The 22,956-nt window shown below is 39.7% G+C and overlaps 1 long non-coding RNA gene across 2 annotated transcripts in view; it reads left to right on the forward strand.

Moving 5' to 3' along the window:
• Positions 1-22,956, forward strand: part of LOC147916995 (uncharacterized) — a 253,027-nt gene that overhangs the window by 38,974 nt on the left and 191,097 nt on the right. The gene's annotated exons all lie outside the window — the stretch shown is intronic.

Here is a 22,956-nt window from a genome sequence, read left to right on the forward strand (position 1 = left end):
GCTTAGCCCCTGTTTCTTTTCTGTCCTGCTTCCCTCATTCTATTATGTTTCTTCAGGTCTTCATCCAGGTCCCCATCTCAGGCTCTGCTTCTCAGGACTCAACAGAAGATATGTGCTAAGATAGGAAAGGATCCTATGGGCAAAATATGTGGGGAAACGCTGCATGCTATTAACTCCTCTTGGAAGTTCCTTATAAGTATTAGGGCACTAAATCCTCTTAAGTGCCACAATAGTGAAATTTGTTTAGCCTCAAATAACATATGCAACTTGGAGAAGTTAAGGAGCTTGGATATGGAGTCAGGAATCTCAGCTTGAGAGACCTGCTTTGCAGTTATTAGTTGTGTAGTCTTGAGCAAAGTACCTATCCTGCTGCACCTCCCTTTCCTCTCAGGAAAATGGGACTATATTCATTTCTGGTGGAAAGGTAGACAAGTAAAAGGACATAGCCACATTAGAAAATAGTTCAGCAGTTTCTTATAAAGTTAAACAAAAACTTATCTTATGAATCACCAATTCTCCTAGGTTTCTATCCTTCAAGATAGTGGACAATATATGTCTACACAAAGACGTATACACAAGTGGTCATAGCAGTGTTATTCATAATTCACAAAAATGGAGACAACCCAAATATCCATCAGCTGTCCTATAACCATATGATGGGATACTATTCAGCAATAAAAGGGAAAGAACTACTGATACATGCTACAACATGGACCTCAAAAACATTGTGCTATGTGAAAGAAGACAGGCATAGATGACCACATACTGTATGATCTCATTTATATGAAATTCCCAGATCAGAGGTTGCTTGGGCCTTGGAGTGGTAGTGGGGATTGACTGCAGGCACGAGGGAACTTTTGAGGATGATGGAAATGTTCTAACATTTGATTGTGGAGATGGTTGTGTAACTGTATAGATTTACTAAACATTTGAATTGTTTACTCACAATGGCTGAATTTTATGATGTGTATGCTATACCTTATTAGAGCTGCTATAATGAAACCCTTTGAGAATATGAGTGTGTGTGTATTTTCTTTGACATCCTCTAAAAATTTTGTAGATATCAGAATCTGTTCCTAATAAAGGAAAAGACAAGTTCTATATGATAGTAAAAAAAAGCGGGTAGGCTGTAATAGTTACCTCCTGGGGTTGCTGTGAGGATGACATGAGATAAACACATAGTGTTCAATACATGTTAGCTATTATTATTGTTATTTTTGTTGTAGTTGAGTCAACATTTCCCCACTTGTTTTTAAGAGCAAAACTTCTTTTTCTCAGAGTACTTGGTAACGGGATACTTTGGGACTGGTTGTATAAGACATTTTGTCCATTGGTTGTTTTTCTTTTTAACACTCTTTAGTTAATTTGTTTTTGCTTCTCCTTATAACTTGATTAGGGCATATTTAATCTGAGAAAAACTTTTTTATTTCCTGTGTACAGTCAGGTAGCAAGACCTGGTGACTCCTCAGTATTTCAGATGCAATAAAATGTGAACTTGTGGGTTCTAACAAGGACACACAATTCTACAACAGGTGTCACATTCTGATAAAATTCATATTATTTTTGAGAAATTGAATACAGTATGTTGGGCCAAATGTCTCTGAAAAGCCAATACATATATGCTCTTTATATCTTTTTTACATTAGACACCCAGAAAATCCCACCTAGATGGCCTTATGTTTTTGAAAGGCAAATACATCTGCTGGTGTGCTGTTTTTTTTGGCTTAGCTGGAAATGATTGTTAATTTTGCCCCCGAAAAGGCAGATTACCAAAATACATTAGTGTTTTGGGCATGTGCAGTATAGACCAATTTGGCCCAATTTAAGCCGTCAGAGCAAGATTGCACCCAAACAGAAGTGCTTGTAGAAATGAATTGACGACTCCAGTGGTTTTAAATCAATGCATGCTGGGCAATCAGACTCTCTTATCGCTCCCCAAAATGACCTGCTTAAAGAAAATTGAAGCACTGTTATAGTTGAGATAGCTGTGCAATCCACATGCTCAAAGTGGTGATCACCTTCAAATTTAAGCACTTAATTTAAGAGCTCCAATAATTTTAAATTGCTATGTGCCGCAAAGAGTGACAGACGGTTACAAGAGTGCGCCAGTATTTTTAAAACACTTCAGTGTTCAGTGTAATATATTTCTGTGGAAAGGTTCACAGCAAGTTGAATCAAATTTCCAAATTAACATTGAAAAACGAAATGCGACATTGCAACAAACTTCAGTTTGGTTTTCTTTTCCTTTCTCCTTCCCTCAGCCAAAAGAAGCCCAGTCACTCATCTTTCCTTTGGATTGAAAAACCTTGGAGATTTGTCAGGAGTTAAAAATAAGTCCTTATTTTAAAGTATGGACCCCCCGGTGGAGATACACTTGGCAGTGGAATATCTCTGTAGAGGGAACCAGGGAGATTGGCCCATGAAGCCAAAAGACAAGGGACAGTTTGCATCCTCAGGGCTCTGAAATCCCCGCTGGAGGCTGGAGTTTAGCAGCACCAGTGGGGGCAACAGCAATCCAGGCCCTCGGGCAGTAAAATTTAGAGCATGTGACCAGGATGGCTCAGAGAACCAGTGGCTACGTCTGGAAATGCCTCTGTGTCCACATACATCTCCTCTCCTGTCCTGAACCCCCACTGCATGCCAAATCCCTTGTCCCCCACCCCCAGATTCTGCTCACTGGGCCAGGTGCCATCCTTCTTTCCTCCTAATGCCTCTTTCTTCTTTCTTCCTCCCTTGATTTGAAGTTCCTCTGCACTCTCCTTGAGTATCTAAATTGCTAATTATGGCTCAGCACTGGTCCCTCCCGGCCTTCTCCGCTTGAATCTCTATCCATCCTGTCCCCAAAAATTCTTCTATTTTCTAATAGGGCCTAATATTTTTCCTGCAATTGGATTCATAGTCAACAGCCTCCTTTAAACTCTTAATTAAAAACTGAAGGCTTTTAAAAAATCGATTTTATTTTGTTATACTTACTTACAATCAACTATACCTATTTTAGGTGTGCAGTTTGTTTTTTGACAAATGCATACAGCCATGTAACCACCCTTACTAGCAAGATAGAATATTTGTCACCCAAGATATTCCCTTATGCCCCTTTGTGGTCAATTTCTCTGATCCTAGCTCTAGGAAATCACCAATGATGTGTTTTCTGTCACTGCAGATTAGTTGTGCCTGATTCTTCATCAATGAAGTGGCAATAGTAACATCCACCTTACCTGCTGTCCTGAGGTTGAGTGGCACCTGGTGTTTCCCAGAAACCCTAAGGGCAAAGGAGAGAGCCTGCCTATCCCTGCCTTCAGCTCCAAGAGCCTGAAGTAGCCTCCTACAGGCCTGAATTTCTCTTGAAGTTTTCTATTCTAAGCTAAAAAATTGTGCGCTTTTTTCTCCCCCTTGACTTCATTTATATCCATGTTTGTTGTAATTTTAAAATTATATTTTAAATTACTTACCATCCAGTAAAAATAATGCTCCTGGAAGAGGTACTATATTTACTTTGTGGTTTCTAGCATGTTCTAACATACTGAGACTCTCCCCCTAAGTGAGGAGCTATGTTGGCTTGGGGAGCTATCTAAAATATTTCTCCTGGCCAGTTCTACCACACAGCTGTGATTCAGGATCCTCAAGCTCTTATTAAGTTTAGTCATGAACAGAGCCTAGTCTAGCAATGTGAGGCTTCCCAAAGCAGTCCTTGGGAAGGAATATAGCTTGGGGAAACTTCCCTTTGGCAATATGGGTAGAAGGTGGAGATGAACCTCATCTGCAAGCCTTACATATTTGGGGGCTACCTCTACATGTGGAATTCTTGACTTTGCATTTATAGGGTTTATTAAAATACTATTGTTGTTTCTATTATTATGATTAGGTCATATTTATTGAACTTCTCATTCGCACCAGGCACCATTTGAGGTGCACAATTGTTTTTTGCATTTAATTTACAAGACAATTCTGCAAAGTAGAAACTAATATCTTCATTTTGCTGATGAAGAAACTAAGCGCCCCAGAGGTATTTAAACAAGTTATTTAAACTTGTACATGGAATCATAGCCATGTCAGACTACAAACTTATCCATCAGCAGTATCTCTCGATTAAAAAACATCTGGCACTCAAAAGGGGAAAGGCTAATGAACTTATGTCAGATTTAGTGGGTCTTTACATTGCGGAATGAGGTGATTTTCCTGGAGTTTTCAATGACGCGTGTGCACGCGTACGTGTGTGTGTGTGTGTGTGTGTAACCCCCCCCCCTCCCCTTCATTATCCCTCTGTCCACTTCATCTCCCTCTCCCTCCCTGGTTCAGAACTGGAAAGGATGGTTTTCTCTGGAAAGTCATATCTCTGGGGAGAACAAATAGCTTTGGTCTTCCACAAGAAAATCTCCCAGAAGGAAAATCCAAGAATGATAAACCATGGGGCTGGGCTGGGGGTATAAGTTATGCTGGGCTGCCTGGACCCCCGTGATGTGGGCTGAAAGGGGTTATGGATTCCCGTTAGAGCAGGAAGGGGGTTGGTAGTACTCCTTGATTTGAGATGCTCCTATTCTGTTGCAGGCAAGTAGCACAGCAATAGACAGGGCCTGGCTTCTGTGAGATGTGGGGGTGAGGGCACAACATGTCCTTGGTTCTGGGGAAGGATCTGGTTCCAAATGGAAGCTAAACATCTCAGTGCCTCCTGGCTCCCCGGCAGCCCCCTCCAATCCCCATAGAGGGAGGGCGACTTTTCATTTGGAACAATGCTAATGGAGTCATTCAGGTCAGTGTCTCCGAGATAAAATCTGTCACTCCCTTCTGCAGGCTCATTATTTCTACCTTCAGGCTGCAAGGAGACAGCGGAACACTAGAGGATAGGGCTGACTCTCAAAATATAGAGATGTGACTGTGGTCTTAAGGGTGTGATGAATTACAAGCAAACTTTTTGTCTTAAACAAAGAGGGTGTCAGTGTTTAAATTCCTTGCATAAATTTTATTGCCCCGAAACTCTGCTCCCAATCTACTTCTGGATATGCTTTGGTATTGCCGTTTAACAACAACAACAAATATGAGCTGCATACAGGGCTGGACTCGACCTGGAATTACACCCTACATAGTTCTAATTGTTTGGTAATTTAAACAGAACGGTGGCATTATGTTGACTCGGCGATTTAAAATTATGCTAAAGCAGGATTTTGCCAGCTGGATCCTTGGCCTCATTCAGGAACATACTTGGCTGTGTACAACAGGGACCACTAATCCATGAGGGTAGAGAAAATGAAATTTTTTACAAAGGTAGAGTTTTCCAGAAACCAGCGAACAATTACCAATCAAGGGACTAGAACTCTAGGATGGGTGGGGAAGCTGTGGTTATTTAAAGCAGAATTCACAACTTGTACTTTAGGAGAGAAAGGGGAGCATCTATGAGCTCAGCTGTCATTCAAAGGTGAGAGGACACCTTTATGTAACAGCAAAGTCAGGGGCATGTAGTCTGGATTTTTCTTCTCTGACATTTTAACAGATACATCCTTTCCTAATGACACGGCTCAGTTCTGCACCTTCCTGTCCAGTATCCCAGGGAAATGTTGACATTTAAGTGCCCCAGTCTTGGGGATCTCTAGGTTCTTGCAGCTGTCTGAACTCAAATGCCTGCAGGGTTTTCCTGGCTGCAGGTTGACTGGGGACTGTGGTGAACTGAAGACCGAGAGGGCAGCGCTTTATTTTCTGTCATATAAGTCCACATGAATGACCATGTGGCTACATTAATGACCATCATATAAGACCACATGGCTGCTTTACAGCCACCATGCCCCCGCTTTCCTTCCCTCACAACCAGAGCTGAGTTTTGCAATGTCTAAGAATCTGGACTCTGTGTTGAGAGATCTTCACAATTTTCATTCTGGATTATAACATAAATTTTTCCAATATTTGAATATAGGCAACTGACTAACCCACCAACAAACCAAACAAACACTGTTCAGGCTGGAGAAACTGCTTCTATGGGCCAGAGAGGGCTAGTGGACCACTAGTTTTGACGCCTGGTCTCCAGAGCCTTGGGTGCCCATGAATTGCTGTATGGGGTTCTCCAATCTTTCTTTCGGAGTAAGGCTGTGTCTTGCCTCCTCTGGGATGGCGCTGTTGTAGGAGGTGGAAGCACTGCACTTAGCATTAGAATTGCTTTAGGACAGGTCAAGCTTTTGGTGCCTTTTAACTGAGTGATCATAAGCAAGTCGTTTCTCTACTCTGCACCTCACTTGGCTGCCCCATCAGTGAAATGTGGACGAGTGCTGGCCTTACTCATTTCTTGGTGTTTTTGTCAGGGTTTAATGCAGAATGGATATGAAAATACAATATATTGTGAACTCTTGTGCATGCCAGAGGAAAGCTGCCCGGGCTGGTGGTCGAAGATCGGGGTTGTGTCCTGTTGAGTATACAACTAACCAGCTGTGAGATCTGGTCAAGTTGTGGGGTCCTTCTGGGTTTTGGTTTTCTCATCTGTAAAGACCAGGTTTTCTTAGGGGAGGCAATCGAGTGAGTAAGAGAAAGCAAAGCTGAGGTCTAGTCCAGGCTCAGGCGGTTGTTTGCTATGTAATCTGGGTCAGGCATGTGATCCTTGCTCTCAGCGTGGTCTGGCAGCATCAGCACCTCTTGGAGCCTGTTAGACATGCAGAGTCTCGGGCCCCACCTCAGACCTGCTGAGTCAGAATCTGTTCCCCAGGTGATTTGTAAGCACCTTAGAGTTTGAGAAGCTTTGACTTAATCCAGTGCTATTCAAAATGTGGTCCTGGACGAGCAACATCATCATCTGGGAACTTGTTAGAAAAGTGACTTCTCAGGGCCCCCTCAGACCCACTGAATCAGCAATCTGCACATGAAGACTAGGAAATCTGTGGTTTAACAAAGCCTTCAGACTATCCCGAGGCACCACTGATTTTACCTATTTGAGCTTCAATGTAATTCATCGTCGATGTAATTGCAATAATAATACGTATATCATTAGGATGTTTTTTTTTTTTTTTGAAAGATTTTATTTATTCATGTTTTTCCCCCCAAAGCCCCAGTAGATAGTTGTATGTCGTAGGTTCACATCCTTCTAGTTGCTGTACGTGGGAATCGGCCTCGCGTTGGACGGAGAAGTGGTGCCTTGGGGCGCGCCCGGGATCCGAACCCGGGCCGCCAGCATCAGAGCGCACGCACTTAACCGCTAAGCCACGGAGCCGGCCCTCATTAGGATGTTTTGAAGATGAAAAAAACATGATATAGTAGGGTGTAATATGGTAGAATATAACATACTATAATATATATTATGTATATATAGAGAGAAAATAACATACAGTGAGCAGACCTTGATAAATAGTGTGCAGTGGAGAGTGGAAAGAAATTGGAAACAAGGTAATTGGTAAGGGTCTGTATCAGTTATGGTACTTTGATTTCAAGCCAACAGAAACTAACCTTGGCTAACTTAAGCAAAATGGAATTTATTGGAAGGATATGGGGTAGGTCATAGAATTAGATTTAAAAGAAATAAACAAGCTTCCAGTGCTTGGAAAAGGCAACAAGGAGGGAAGCTCCAGGGGTCTAGGACGGTTATGGAAACTAATAAATGGTCTCTCCAGGGCATCTTTGTCAGGATGAATCCCCTCCAGTTGCCCGTGGGTCATTCCTCTCAAGATCCAAATTCTTGGTAAAGAAACTGCCTGGCAGGCTTGGGTCACCCGGGAGACAAGGCACCTGAACTGCCACGTGTAGTGTGGGTGGAGGAGTTTCTCAAAGGAATATGCAGTTGTTATCAAAAAATGTGGGAATGGGAACTGGGCAAGCAAATCAACAGACGCCCACTACAGATATTTCTAGCTCCAATATTCTAACAGTGTGCATGGACCTTGGACCTGGCACAGTGATAAGAAATCCTGCAGCAACAAGCTGAAAGACAGGTGCTAGCTCTTTCAGGAAATCTCCCGACTGCTCTCTTTCACGGCGCAGCTGTAGGACTTTTCTTTATATCCAGACGTGAGTGGTTTTGCCTTGGTGACTAAAGGAGTTGTGCGCGCCACCAGAACTGAAGTGTACCTTCATGTGCACAACTGTTGTACACCTTCCTCCCTGCTTATGGTAACGCTGTGAAGTTTCCCTCGAGAAAGAGCAGCTTCTGCCCTCTCACGAATGAAGCCATGAAGCAAAGCACGGAAGAGTGACACATGGGGCATCTTTTTTTTCCTCTCCCACAGTTTCATAAGTGATTATTTATAAAAACATGCTCATGTCTGAAATTTGCCATATTGGCTCCATGCGCTGTTTGTTTTTATGAATATTTTGTTCACGTGGGACAAATAGCTGTGCGTGGCTTGAGCTCCCGCTCTGTTATTTTTTTCTCCTTTTGATTCTGGCAGTTAATCACAAAAATGACCCTTCTGTGAGTGGGGGTTTTCCCTGGCGTGTGTCTGTGCCATGGTAACAGTAGCTGGTAATGGTTTGTCAGTGAGGGAAACTGGCGTGAATACTGGCTTATTTAATGTGCGTGTGAGGGAAGAAGGGGTTTCCAGAGCCTTTTAAAATGATTGTGCTGATACCTTGAGCATAATCTGATGTCTCATAACATTTGGTAATCAAAGCACAGAGACCTGGAGAGGCTGGAGGTCCACTGGTTACAGTACCTGCCTATCAAGTAGCCTTGTCCCAACATTAGCCATTAACTTACCTTTTCACCAAACACATTTGGTGTCTTATACTATACCTTACAATGGAGACTATTATACCATAAAGTAGTATTTAAAATAGTCAGTAGACCAAGGCCAAGATAGCCAATACCAATTCAAAAAACTGATTAGTTTTAGATCTGAAATTGTATGGAGTTCCTGAGCCCAGTATTAAAGATGTGTTTATGTCTGCAGGAGGAGGAAGGCTTGTGAAATGCTCTCTTGAGAATAGATATAGTGGTGTCTCCTCCTATGAAGAGGTTTTCATTCTAAAGTCCTTGTGGAAGTTAGAAATTGTGTACAATTAAGATTACCCTTGAAAATCTCTTAAATTTCAAATTAAGTTCAGTATCTATGGTTTTGTAAATATACATATGCAATAGTATAATATATAGTATATATAATATGTAATATCATTATATAGCATATTATATAATTAATATACTTATATAATTATATAATATGTGCATATAATGAGCAATATATATTTGTATTTAATATGTAATATATTATATAATTATATCAATATATAATACATTATATATGTATTATATAGTATAATATATATTTTATGTAATATGTAATATATTATATATACTTATGTATTGTACATGCTAATAAATATATTCATATGTTTATAATGTATAAATAAAATAATAAATATAAATAATGCATATAAACATTTATATTTATAATATACAACATATAATATCTATAATACATAATGTTTATATTATGTATATATGTGAACTATGTGGTTTATAAATTTGTATACATGTATATGTAGCATCTATAGTTGGATACATGATCAAAATGTAATTTTATAGAATTTTAATTATATAAACAAATGTACCTATATCTGAAATCCCAGAAGTTATGGTCCATGTGATTGACTTCTCTGCACCTCAAGGCCTTGCACTAGAGTAGAAAGTGCCTTCTGTTGGCTCCATTTGGGATTTCCTCATTTTATTCTTACATATAGGCATAATCTGAGTTCAGCTTTTTGCATTATGCTGGCTTTTCTGCCCAAATGCTATGAATATAAGCTATATGTAAATATGAAGCCTGGGTCATATTTGAAGCCTGGTTGTCTACCAATCTTAGTTTTGGACCTGTGTAGTTTGGGAGCATAAGAACCCAAAGAAATTACTTGTGTGCTAGAGATGCTTTCAGAAATGTCAATTGTTTAGTGTCCATTCAAAGAAAAATTGAGTATTCCTGGCAAATGGATGATATTTTAAATCCTCATAATTTATTTACTCTTATTTTAACCATCATAAAAATTGTATTTTATGAATTATACATGAAACTGAATGTTGCAAAACAGGGGAGAAACATGCTGGCACACATTTCCTTTCAACCTGGTCACCTCACATTAGAAAGAAGTTCTATATTTATATTTCTCTGCAAAAGTGCACGTGTATATTACATACGCTAAATATTATGTAAATCAGTAGTTATCATTGTCCCACACTCCATTTTCCTACAGACTCCAATTTGATTTTCATAAACAACTGTTTCTCAAAAATGATGTTTAGAATTTCCCTCTCCAATGATCTCTGTTTAATTGAGTATATTATGTGCCTTCTCTTTTCATTGCAGTTATGAAGCCAAAGAGTCCACCTTGCAAACTAAATTTCTTCCTGTCCTTGTAGAAGATGATACAATGGGGCTATTTTCTGATTCATTGCTAAATTGTTTTTTGCTCTAATTCATTCTGGACTGACTATAAAGAATTGAAATAGTTTTTTGAGTGCGGTTCTTGGAATCCATCTCATTATATTAGACTTATACCTTGCATTTGGTCATTGAAAAAGTAAACACTGTGGGGAAAAAGCCCAGATCAGGAAACAGAAATACAAGTCGTGTTTCAAATGAAATTTTCCACTTGGTTCTCCCTATGATCTATCTGTAGAGTATTCTAGGGAAACTCTGCTGACAGAAGAATTAGTGCCTTCCCAAGGTCCCAGATATGCACAACACCATCCGTTATGACAGGACTCTCTTAATTGTCGTTTCAGGTTGTTCAGAATGACAGGAATAAAACAGTAAACAAGAGTTTTATGTGGAATAAAAGAAGAGTTCATCACGGCTATTAAAAATTCTAATGACATGAAAGCCAATTATTGTGACTTCATGTGGTTATTCTGAATGCACTTAGATATGTGACAGCTGAAGTAAACATTTCAGCCCCAGACAGCTCCATTAATTAATTACTGCTCAGGATTCTAAAGCTTGCTAGTTGCTTCAAGAGCCATGTGGAATACTTATAAGATACGTATTCTAGGCAAGTCCAGACAGGCCAACTAGGTACTTAATAACATTTTTTCCATGTACTTGTTTGATATTTATTTATTAAAGTAAAGCTCAGATTTGAAAATATTTTACCCCATACTCCATTTTCCCCTATAGAGAAACTTATATAGAAAAATCTACAGCAATTTAAAAAGAAAAAATAGTGTGTCTGAAGAGGGCAGCCTTTCCACAATTTCTTGGAATTTACTCCACTTAAATACATATTGCATTGGGCAGTTAATTTTTTTTTGTGATTTAATGCTTTTGAATGCTTTTACACGTGCTGGCCCTAAATCCTGTTCTCTTAAAATTAAGCTCAATGCTCCACCTCTCCTCCTTCCTCCCACATTTTTTAAAAAGTTTCAAATAATATAGATGGCAACAAAATTTGGCTGTATTTGGAAAAATTAATTTTACCCCCAATTTAGTCATGAGTATTTTAATGGAATACAGTTGTTTATTTGGAGAGGTTGAACTAAAGTCAAGCTTTCTGTGAAAATATGAGCCTATTAATAGTCATGTATTACTTTATATATTTTCAAAGCATTTTCATATTAATGATACCACACAGTAGACAATGTTAAGTGGGAAGGATCCGGTCCCAAGCTGGCTAGTTTTAAACTTTATGGTTAAGTTGCCCCTTATTTTAAGAATTACGAAATCTTTAGTTTCCTGGGTGGAGAAAAACTGAAGTGCAGTTTTCTATTTTTCTACATCTTTTATGCCCACAAGAAGGATCAGCCACATGATAGTTTTCAGGAAGAATCATAAAAGTGTTCTCTTTGACATATTCCATTCAGTCACAGAGCAAGGACTTCAAAAGTTTTCCACTTGTAAACACACTCATCCTGGAAAGTGTGAATGCCAGGAGTGTTTTGTACATGGCAATTAGCATGGAGGACAAACCTGATCTGTTATGACAGCTGTGGCCATGCTCTCCTCAATACCCACAGCCAAATAGTCAGATCAGAGCTTTGTCACAAGTGCCCATAGTTGAGAGGCTCATTGCAGCTGAGGTGGAATCTGATGCTATCTTTGCAGAGGAGAACTTGGTCCTCCCATTCTGTTTCATGATGAAGATGAAGAGGTGGGATGAAATCCCTGGATAAGAATGGAGGGCTGCACAGTGTCCCAGGACATGTTCTTATGGGGGAAAACTTCAAGAGCTACATGTCTCTGTGTGATGAAGGCAAGTCTGGCAGATAGAAAGGGGAGTCTCTAATTTGATGTGGAGTTGATAAACCACTCTTAAAATTCAGCAACCACCACCACCCTCCTTAGGCTTTGAAAAGTTCAAGCTTTGAAAAGCTTTGTAGATTATAGTGCATTGGTGGTATCTAAGCTCAGGGAAGTCTGACTCTCCTGAGGATTCTCACGGTTTTGAAGAAAAAATGATTGGGTTGAAATTCCACGTTAGGGATAGCCACCTTCTGGGAAACTGGGTTCTAGCCAGCTTGGGACCAGATCCTTCCCACTTAACATTGTCCACTCTGTGGTATCATTAATATGAAAATGCTTTGAAAGTATATAAAGTAATACATGAATATTGATAGGCTCATATTTTCACGGAAAGTTTGACTTCAGTTCAACCTCTCCAATTTATAGATGAGCAGAAATGATTTGGTTAATGCCACATAATTAGTATCAGATCCAGGAGGACAAAAAAAACCTGCTTCCCAGATTTCTTTCCACATAACTTATGTGGCAGGCAGTCTCTAAGATGGCCTCCAATGGTCCCTGTCTCCTGGTATTCACACGCTGGTGTGGTCCACTCCCACATTGTACCAAGATTTGTCTGTTTGGCCAGTAATCACCAATAATCATAGGCCACTAAGGGAGAAATTCAAGATTTCTTCTGTTTAAAAGGACTCTGGCAATTCCTGACACCACTTTGTGTGTTTTATAAGTTTCTAAGACACTTTGCCAGAAAATCTTCAATTTGCTAACGTGGCCAATGAAATCAACTTTGAGTTTTAAGTTCTAGACATGTTAGTGCCTTGACATTTTCTCGAGGTAACGATCTAATCCATAACTTCCTAATATGATGGTTTTCTTACTACAAATTCCAAAAGTAGCAGTCACTTCTGGGATGGGGATGAGGGAAGGAGGAAGACACAGGAAAATGTGGCAAGCAGTCAGTCAGTTTTCCACAAAAGAAATAAACGAGCAAACAGACACAAAAAACCCAAGCACTTTTTAAGTTTTCTATCTTTGGGGCCATCCTATGTATGAAAGTCAAGGTATTGCTTAAAGTGTTCACTGACACTTCAAGTTCCAAGCCAGTTCTCTGGAGGGTTAGAATCAAATTGTTCACTCAGGATGATATACACTACAATTTAAGTAACTCATTATTTCCTCAGGTAGGTTCTACGGAAGACTAGATCTCTGAGATGTTAACAAATAAGAAAACAAGTTGAGAGAGAGAGAGAGAAAGAGAAGAGAGGAGGAGGGGAAGGGAAAGGTGAAAAGGTCAGGAGAGAAATAAGTGAATAGGTTCTTTGGACAAATAATTTTGGGAGACTAGATTGGACAAATTGATCCTGGGATGGATCTTCAGAGCAGAAATTCTCAATGCCTTTTATATGCCACAATGTCCCGAGATTCTTCAAGAGAGAGATGTCCTTGTGTTAACCTTCCTGCTTACTGGTGCTTAAATATTCCAGTGAAGGATAAGAACAATATACAAACTCCAGCCTGCAGAGCAAATCTGACCCAAGCCTGTCTTTGCAAATAAAGTTTTATTGGAATATAGCCACATCTATTTATTTATTTATCATCTATGGCTGCTTTTGTGCTACAATGGCGGAGTTGAGTAGTTGTGAAAGAGACCATATGGCCCACAAAGCCTAAAATATTTGCTGTATGATCCGTTATAGAAAAATTTTGCTGACCCATGGGTTGGATCATTTGGGAAATGTAGCAGTTCCCCAAACTGACCAAAGAACCATTTTTCAATAGGTCATTCTGCGGGTCCAGTTTCTGTATAACACAATTGGGGAACACTGAGTCAGCTCAAGCTTTCCTTATGGATCTGTGTGTGCCTCCCCTCCCCTTAGTACCTTGAAAGCAGAACACTTTACACTGCCCTGTTATGCAGCTGCTAGAGGAGGATTTCTGTTTCTCTGAGACATGGAGTGGCAGATTGAGCCCAGTAGCTAAAGAGAATCAGTTCTTTTTTGTAAGATACAGCAAGATCAAGTTGAGTTACAGAGAAAGCTGTATGATAACAGGAAGCTTATCATTTATTTACTGAGCATCCTGTTCACTGTTTTTAGTCTTGTGCAGAAAGGGAGCTGTAGGTTACCTTGTGCTCATGTCTTCAGGGACTTACAGTTCTCTGTCTCCTTGAAGAAAGTGACTGCAAGACATGTTAAATAACAATGTGAAAATTCAGGGACTTGATTTTTTTAAAAGATCTAAAGGAGGAAAAATCCTGAAACTTTTTTCCATAATTCAGAAGAATAATGTCTTCCTCTCCCTTAGGTATAATTCACAGGATACCACATGCTTTTCACAGACTTTTACCTGTATCATGGTAAGAGGGTAATAGTTTTTCTGCTAATAAGGTGAATTAGTTATCTATTGCTGTGTAACAAATTACCCCCAAATTTAGCAGCTTAAACAACAAACGTTGGTAGTCTTGCACAGTTTCTGAGGGTAGGGAATATGTGAACAGATTGGCTGGTAGTTCTGGGTCAGGATCTCTCTCAAAGTTGCAGTCAAGATGTTAGCCAGGACTGCAGTCTCTGAAGGCTTGACTGGGGCTGAAGGATCAACTTTTAAGTACACTCATGTGGTTGTTTGCCAGAGGTTTCAATTCCTCACCACGTGGAACTCTCCATAGGGTGGCTCATGACATGCCTTCTTTCAGAGTAAGTGATCCAAGAGTGGAGAGCATGCCCAAGATTAAACCTAATCTAGGAAGTGACATATCATTATTTCTACTGTATTCTACTGGTCAAACATACCAACCCTGGCACATTGTGGAGAGGACTACAAAATGGTGTGAATATTGGGAAGGAGGAGTCATTAGAGGCCATTTGGAGCCTGGAGACCACACTCTGGTTATTTAAAGCAGGGTCTATTGGTGAAGAAACATCTTATGGCCTCATTCCTTGCCCTGGCATAGGAAATTCAAAGCCTAAGGCCAGGGAATTGGGCCTAAAATCAACTCTGCCCATGCAACACCATTGCTAGCCTACAGAGCACCTTTTTGTAAATGAGAATAAGGTACTCTCCCTAAGATAGCTTACTTCCACTTGTTGGAAAATTGTCCTAATATACCAATTTTGTTAGAGCAAGACACTTTACTACTTCTGCTGGAAAAGTTGTAATATACCAATGCATGATTTTTTTTGTGTTGTGAATGGCTCCCTCATGCAGTGCACAACCTGCACAGCCTGCATATGTGTGAAAGGAGCAACACTCCTTCTTGCAATAGACTTGTGTATGTGTCAATCTCCCTCACTGGACTGTAAACTCTTTGGGGGTGGGAACTGAGTCTCTTCATTCATGTATTCATTCAACTCATATATAGTGGAACACTGCTATGTGCATGATAGTAAAAGTGATGGTTAAAAAGGAAAGTGGTAAAAAAGATAAAAACCCTGCTTTCCTGGTACGTACATTCTAGCAAGGGACATGAACAGTGTACAACAAAACAAGTCCATGCACAAGATAATTTCAGTAGTGATAGGAGCTGTGAAGAGATTACAATAGGGTAATGGGATAAAAAGTGGCAGTGGGTGGGCTTGCGTGTGGTTCTTTGGGGCAGAGTGGGAAGAGGAGGAGAGGAAAAAGCCTCTCTGAAGAGAATCTCACCCATCTTTGCAACCCTATTGCTAACAGAGTGCTTTGCACATACTAGGTATGCAACAAAATGCTTGTAAAGTTCAAGTGCAGTGAGGGCCCAAAGAACTAGCAAATAAAAACCCTGGGAACAGGGCCAACCTGGTGGTGTAGTGGTTAAGTTCGCTCCCTCTGCTTCAGCAGCCCGGGGTTCACAAGTTTGGATCCTTCGACGCGGACTGACGAACCGGTTATCAAGCCATGCTGTGGCAGGCGTCCCACATAAAATAGAGGAAGATGGGCTCACATGTTAGCTCAGGGCCAATCTTCATCAGCAAAAAGAGGAGGATTGGCAACAGATGTTAGTGCAGGACTAATCTTCACCAAAGCAAAAACAAAAACAAAAACACTGGGAGCACCGTTTGATTTCAGTAAATACCTACAGTATTTCAACTCCTAAAGGAAGGTGGAGCCTGTATTATTCTACCCCTGCTTTTTGTAACCAAAACGCAAAGACTTGGTTAGGAGTCTTTAAATAAGACTCATTTATTTCTCCTCCATCACTGAAAAATAAATAAAGCCAAGAGGCAAAGCCTATTGAATATACTTACTAAATCAATCTTTAGTACTTAACTGTATTGAGATTTTCTCCCTTTTATTTTTTGCAATGAGGCTAACTTAGATTTATTTTATTTTCCATTTTGTAATGGAAGGAGGACACAATGAGTAACTCATCCAATTTCAGATTTCACAACTTCAGAGGGACGAGTGGAGATTTTGGAGGTGGCCCAGAGGAAGGCGGTGAAATGACTGAAAGGCTGGAAACTAGGGCACACAGAGAAAAGTTAAATAAAACTGGTTGATTTAATTGAGAAAAGAATACCAAAGGATGCTTAGCATTAATAAGAGATGGAGAATATGTGAGCTGCTTGTCATATACCTTAATGATCTGAGCTTTTATGGAAACTGGAAAGATTTAGGTCAGCTTTTAGGTACCATTCCTTCCCCAACTATGAGGGTTTTCTATAGCATTAGGAATATGATAGCACTCCTTGACTAAGATAGTTGGGTCCAGAATTCTGTGATTCCATAATTGAGCTCAATAATTTCTTATTAAAATGAGGGTAATTAGTCTGTTGTTGTGTTTATAAAGGATAGGGAGAGTAGAGACTGTTTCTTATGTATTTCATGGACACTAACAGTATATAGATCCTCAGGAAAGGCCGAATCAACGTAGCAACACATATTGGAGTCTGTGTTCCAGGATATCACAACAATAGTGAGAAAATCATGCTGCTTTTTCAATAGCAAAATTGTTAGAGAGACTCCAGAACTTCACCTCATACTCTTTTGTTCTTTATCAATTTCCTTTACTTGGCTTGTCTGGTATGCATGATTTTTTTGGTAGCTACTAAGGTATGCATGGGTAGAACTTTTATCACTTATACTTTACAAAGTTTCTTGCCTTGTAAGAAAGGTTTCCGAGTCATCTCTCCATACTTTACTTCTTAAAAATATGTTACTGCTGTCTAGGTTATTTGCTTTTTTGGTCTTGTTTCTTACATGATTCATCTGGTTGGGGTTGGAAACATGATTTTCCATCTGAAATTAATATCGCAAACATCATGTCTGTCATCCAGAGTTCAGTCTGTCTGAAGAACCCATGTTGGTTCCTGGATCATATTTGTCAATGATTTTTGCCCTAAGATGTTAAATGCAGATGTCCTATTGGCACCTTCCAATGCTATTTATTGGTTTTTCGTTTTTCATTCTTTAAATGTGCTCAAGGTTTAATGCAGGAAAAACTTCTGCATTACTGAAAAATGTAAATGTTCTCGAAGTTTCTTGTCTTATGGTGGTGGGCAATTAGACTTGGAGGAAGCTGGCCAAGCAAAGGACAGTTGTGGGATGGAGTACAGGGCTGACTGGCTGGCAGTCTTACTGCAGCATCTGGCAGCTTTCCTCAATGATGAACTGCCATTGAGTTTGGTCTGTCTTCTAGGTTTCTGCATAGCACTTCTTTTTCTTTGTTTAACAGAAGACTGTTAAAAAGGAAGCCTCTTAATAGCACTCTCTGCATGCTTTTGTCACTAAAATGTTCTACACTGTACTCCTCCTGAACTCCCTACTCTATGATATAAATAACCTGGATTTCCACAAGCCTTCCCAGCCTGGGAATGGAGAGAGAGAAGATGCAAAGTGGGGTAAATATTTTAGTCTCAATATTTCTTTGACTTCTAGCTTCTGCCTGCTTTTGTAGAGCATCTAGTTCTTTCAAAGTTACTCCACAGTATTCCTGAGATGTTTAATGTGGTATATGACACGCACCCATTAACCCATACTCTCAACTGCAAAGTGGTGTCTGCCATTTTCCTTATTGCTTGCCTTAATTACTTTAGCAATTGATATTTTCAATGAAAGCATATTAAGGAACTCCCCATCCCAATATCTTGAAGTCTGGGCCAATGGTGCTACACTTTCTAAGAAATTATAGTAGCCATTGGGACTCTCGAATCCTACCAGTTTTTATGAGTATTTGCCCTCAAGAATGTCACTTCCATCACCACTGTCTCCTGTTGAAGCAGTCTCCTATTTCATACCTGCCAAAGTTGAATAGCGTTATGTTTTCTGAACCTATTAATTAATTAATTTGATATTTATTGAGTACTTACTATATTTCAGGCACAGGCATACCTGGTTACATGAGTAAGTAAGATCCAGTCCCAAGTTGCTACACCCCTCTCCCCATAACCTTGTGGAATGTAGAGTCTACAAGAGGAAGCTGCATTTAGAAGGCAATTACAAGACAGTACAATAAGAGTTTTGATAAGGGGTAAGTGTAGATGTGTTGGAAACATATCAGAAGGGCAGTAGCCCATTCCCTGTATTCAGGGGAGGTTTTCCAAGGGCAGGGGCTGGATATCTAAACTGAAACCCTTGCCCAAATATTTAATTGGGCTGTGGTGGTTCAAGGTTCAATCTATGTTAGTAGATTAAAGATTAGATTCTTTTCTCCCAAGGATCTTCCTACAATTTCCAGAAATATTTCTTTGGAGTTTGAGAGTTCATTTTATCTGTTTAGATAAAACTGCTATCAATAGTATCCTTGGGTCTTCATGCCTCTACTCTTCATCATTCTTGTCTTTCAAGGGAGGCATGTAGCAGTAGAAGAGAGTGCTGGGATTATTCTGATATTTTTCTTTGCTTCTAAGATTTAATGTGAATCTATTGAAACGCCTCTTAAAAATGCAAATTGTTGGATCCCACTCCCTGAGATCTGTAAATTCCTGGGGTCAGAGAATTTGCATTTAAACCAGCATGCTTCATTATCCTGATCTGGATACTGCCCTTTGATTAACCCCTGATTACAAATTCTTAGTAGGAGGAGAATGAGGGTATGAACAATTACTTATCTGGTTTGTCAAGTGAGTTTATTTTTGTCTAAACTGAAATCCAAGCCACATGCTATGGCTAGTTTATTCAAAAATATGTGAAGGAAACCCAACCAGATTTTGTGTTTTGTGCTATGAGACTGATTTTCAGACACAACCATATCTGTCAGAAGCTATGATTATAATGCTGAGCACTGTCATGTCTTTAAAATTTGTAATTAATGTTGACTAGCTGTTTTGTTGTCTCTCTGGCCTTTTACATTTATCGTTAGCACTAGAAAGGACATGAAGTATGTGAATCACAATAGACTGCAATTACCATTATAAAGTTAATTATACTTGTGTCAGTGCTGAAATGCAGTGTGACCTTTAGGAAAAAGTTAAGCGTGGGCGTGGAAGTATTGTGATACTTATCAAGAGGAGATAGATGTACATTTCATATTGAATTATCATTGCATTCAAATCCAAAAGTGCTCCTCTTCTGCCCTTCCCACTTAAAGATTCCTTAATAATTTGGGTCACATGTTCCAGGTCACACATCTTATTTTTCTTTAAAATGTATTTTGAATGTCAGTGCTCATATCTTGACTTTGCTTACCATAATTTTATTTTGATTCAAAAACCAAAACTTCTAAGAAGATGAGATAACAAATGTTGGCAAGGATGTGGAGAAAAAGGAACCCTTGTATACTGTTGGTGGGAAGGTAAATAGGTTCAGCCACTATGGAAAATACTATGGAGACTCCTCAAAAAATTAAACAGAACTATCATATGATCCAGCAATTCCACTGCTGGGCATATATCCAAAATAAATGCAAACAGAATATTGAAGAGATATCTGCACTCCCATTTCTTTTGCATCCTTTTTCGCAATAGCCAAGAAACAGAAATAACCTGTCTGTCAATGGATGAATGGGTACAGAAGATGTGGTATATATACAATGGAATACTATTCAGCCATGAGTAAGAAGGAAATCCTGCCGTTTGTGACAACATGGATGGAACTTCAGGGCATTATGCTAAGTGAGATAAGTCAGAGAAAGACAAATACTGTGTGATATCACTTATATGTGGAATCTAAAAAAGCCAAAATTGTAAAAACAGAGAGTAGCATGGTGGTTACCAGGGGCTAGGAGGTAGGGCAATTGGGGAGATGTTGTTTAAGGGTACATACTTGCAACTAGTAGATAAATAAGACCTGGAGATCTAATGCACAGCATAGAGATTATAGTCAACAATACTGCTACTAGTATTACTAGTAGACTAACAGTATCTAGTCTACTCCTGAGAGACTAGATCTTAATTGTTCTCACCACAAAAAAGAAATGATAATGTGACATGATAGAGGTGTTATGCTATGGTGGTAATCATATTACAATATACAAATGTATAAAATCAACACATTCCACACCTTAAACTTACATAGTATGTCAATTATATCTCAAAAAAAAAAAAAAACCCAAAGTTTTATTTTTCTGATAATAAAGATAAAACCTATCGCTACAATTTCAGAAACCCATATTGTGGCTTGAAACGATGGTGAATTATGTTTTCAAAACATAATGCCTCAAAAATTAGTCTGATGGTGAATTCCAAAAGTTTGTGAGTTAAAGAGACTTGAAACGACTCTGCTGAAGTCCAGATTGTTAGGCTGAAAACCAGCTGACAGCCCCTTCCTAAAGATTCAGGGAAGACAGAATCTATTAAAATATTCAGGCAAAGGGCTCTTTTGGATTATTAACATTATCTAATTTGCTGAGATTTAAGAAGTTTCTTTCGTATTTTAAACACATAATATTGAAAGGAATCCAATCTTTCCGTGGAAAGTCAGTGTTGCTACTATAATCAGTAATCATTTATATACTCTAAAAATGTAGAATCATTTAATTGAAAAATAGATTTGGGGCTGGATTGGAAGGGAGCATAGGGACTGTCTAATTTAACCTTATTTCATAATCAGGAAAATGAACGTCAGAGAAGGTACATGGTCATTCAATGGTAAAGTCTATTTATTTGAAGTTCATTCCTATTGCTTCTCACTGAGGAAATATGATTAAGCTTTTAGTTTAACTTCTAGCTACTTCCTTGATAGTTCTCCCTTTATTCAAATTGAAAACTGAAATGCTCCTCTCACGCTTTGCTGTAGGGCCCAATCCCCTTAACCTCAGTGGGCAGAAGAGACTGGGAGGGCCTGAGAGCTGGTCCCAGCCCTGTTGCCTCAGAGGGGCAGATGCTAGAGGGAAGTTGAATTGAGCAGGCGGAGTACAGCATTTAGCCAGCATGCCAACCTCATGGTGGCAGCGAGTCAGAAAAGCTGTCAGAATCAGCAAAGGCTAACACAGAATTACACAGAGATCCTGGAAGGCAGATAGAATGCAGTGATCGTGAAGGCAGGAGTTGGCAATACTATACTGATCTATTGATCATTTTCCAAACATACCAATCACTTTCACTTTTTCATGCCTCTGTCATTATGTTCTCTCTGCCTGAAGCATCCAGAAATTTCTGAGGAATTGAAATCTTGTAATTTGACTCTTCATTTGAATGAGCTAGCAGAATGTAAGATTACACTCTGCAAGTAACAGAAAACGTGATGGTATTCAATTACACAAGGAGGGTTTAGGCAAAAGTAGCAGCCCAAAGTTCTGGTTCAGCTGCTTAACAAGAGCAAGGTTAGCAGCTCTGTTCTTCTCTTGGCCTTTTCCTCATGGTCACAAAATGGTTGCTCCAGCTCCGTGTAGCATATCTGCCTTTAGAAAGAAAGAAGAGCAATGGGGACGGTACAAGCCTTATCTTTTCCCTTTTATCAGAAAAACAAAGGGTTTCCCAGAACTCCCCACCCCCTCAAAGAATTATGCACATGTCTCATTGGCCAGCACTAGTGGGAAGGAATGCTGAGAAAGTGACTGTGTAGCTTTTCTGGCTTCTACAGTACAAGCAGGCAAAGAAAAATGGTGTCAAGGTGGTTTTGGATTAGCTCATCTACAGTGAGATGGGGCATTTTACAAGCCCAGGTTGCTGGTAGCAATGGTGTTAGCTCTTTCGTAAGATGAAGGATCTTTTTGCAACAAGAATAACCGACTCTCTTGGGGCCGGCCCGGTGGCGCAAGCCGTTAAGCGCGGGTGCTCCGCTGCGGCAGCCCGTGGTTCGCCAGCCCAGATCCTGGGCACGCACCGAAGCACCACTTGTGAAGCCATGCTGTGGCGGCGTCCCATATAAAGTAGAGGAAGATGGGCATGGATGTTAGCCCAGGGCCAGTCTTCCTCAGCAAAAAAGAGGAGGATTGGCAGATGTTAGCTCAGGGCTGATCTTCCTCACAAAAAAAAGAATAACCGACTCCCAAACGACCTCATTTATTAACTCGCATATTTCTATACCAGTTTCGTTTCAAGCGGAAACTTACAATAACGTGTCATTTTCTACTTGTTGGATGAATGCTTTATCTATGTATGGCACTTTACTGTACCAAGTGCTTCACACCTGTTATCATGTTTGATCCTCACAGGAATCCCGTGACATAAGAATTATTATTTAGTCTCAGAGAAGAGAAAGTTGAGACAGAGCACTTGGGTGCCTTCACCGGGTCAAACCCGTAGGACAAACTGAGACTTGGATCCAGGTGCTTTTACTCTAGTGTCTATAAATTACACTTGCTGAGGAGAAGATGTTTTAAAAAAATGAAACAGAAAGATTCAGTTCAGACAGAGTGTAAAGTGATAATCTTTGGAACTGTAGACACTGAATAAATAATTTGTTTAGAGAAACATAAAGTGTGTTTAGTTTGTGTTACAGCCTGAAATCTTCTTTTTCTTCCCTTTTT

The sequence above is a fragment of the Ceratotherium simum genome, chromosome 5 (genome assembly GCF_057802395.1).
Source record: "Ceratotherium simum simum isolate JZ-2026a chromosome 5, ASM5780239v1, whole genome shotgun sequence".
Lineage (NCBI taxonomy): Eukaryota > Metazoa > Chordata > Mammalia > Perissodactyla > Rhinocerotidae > Ceratotherium > Ceratotherium simum.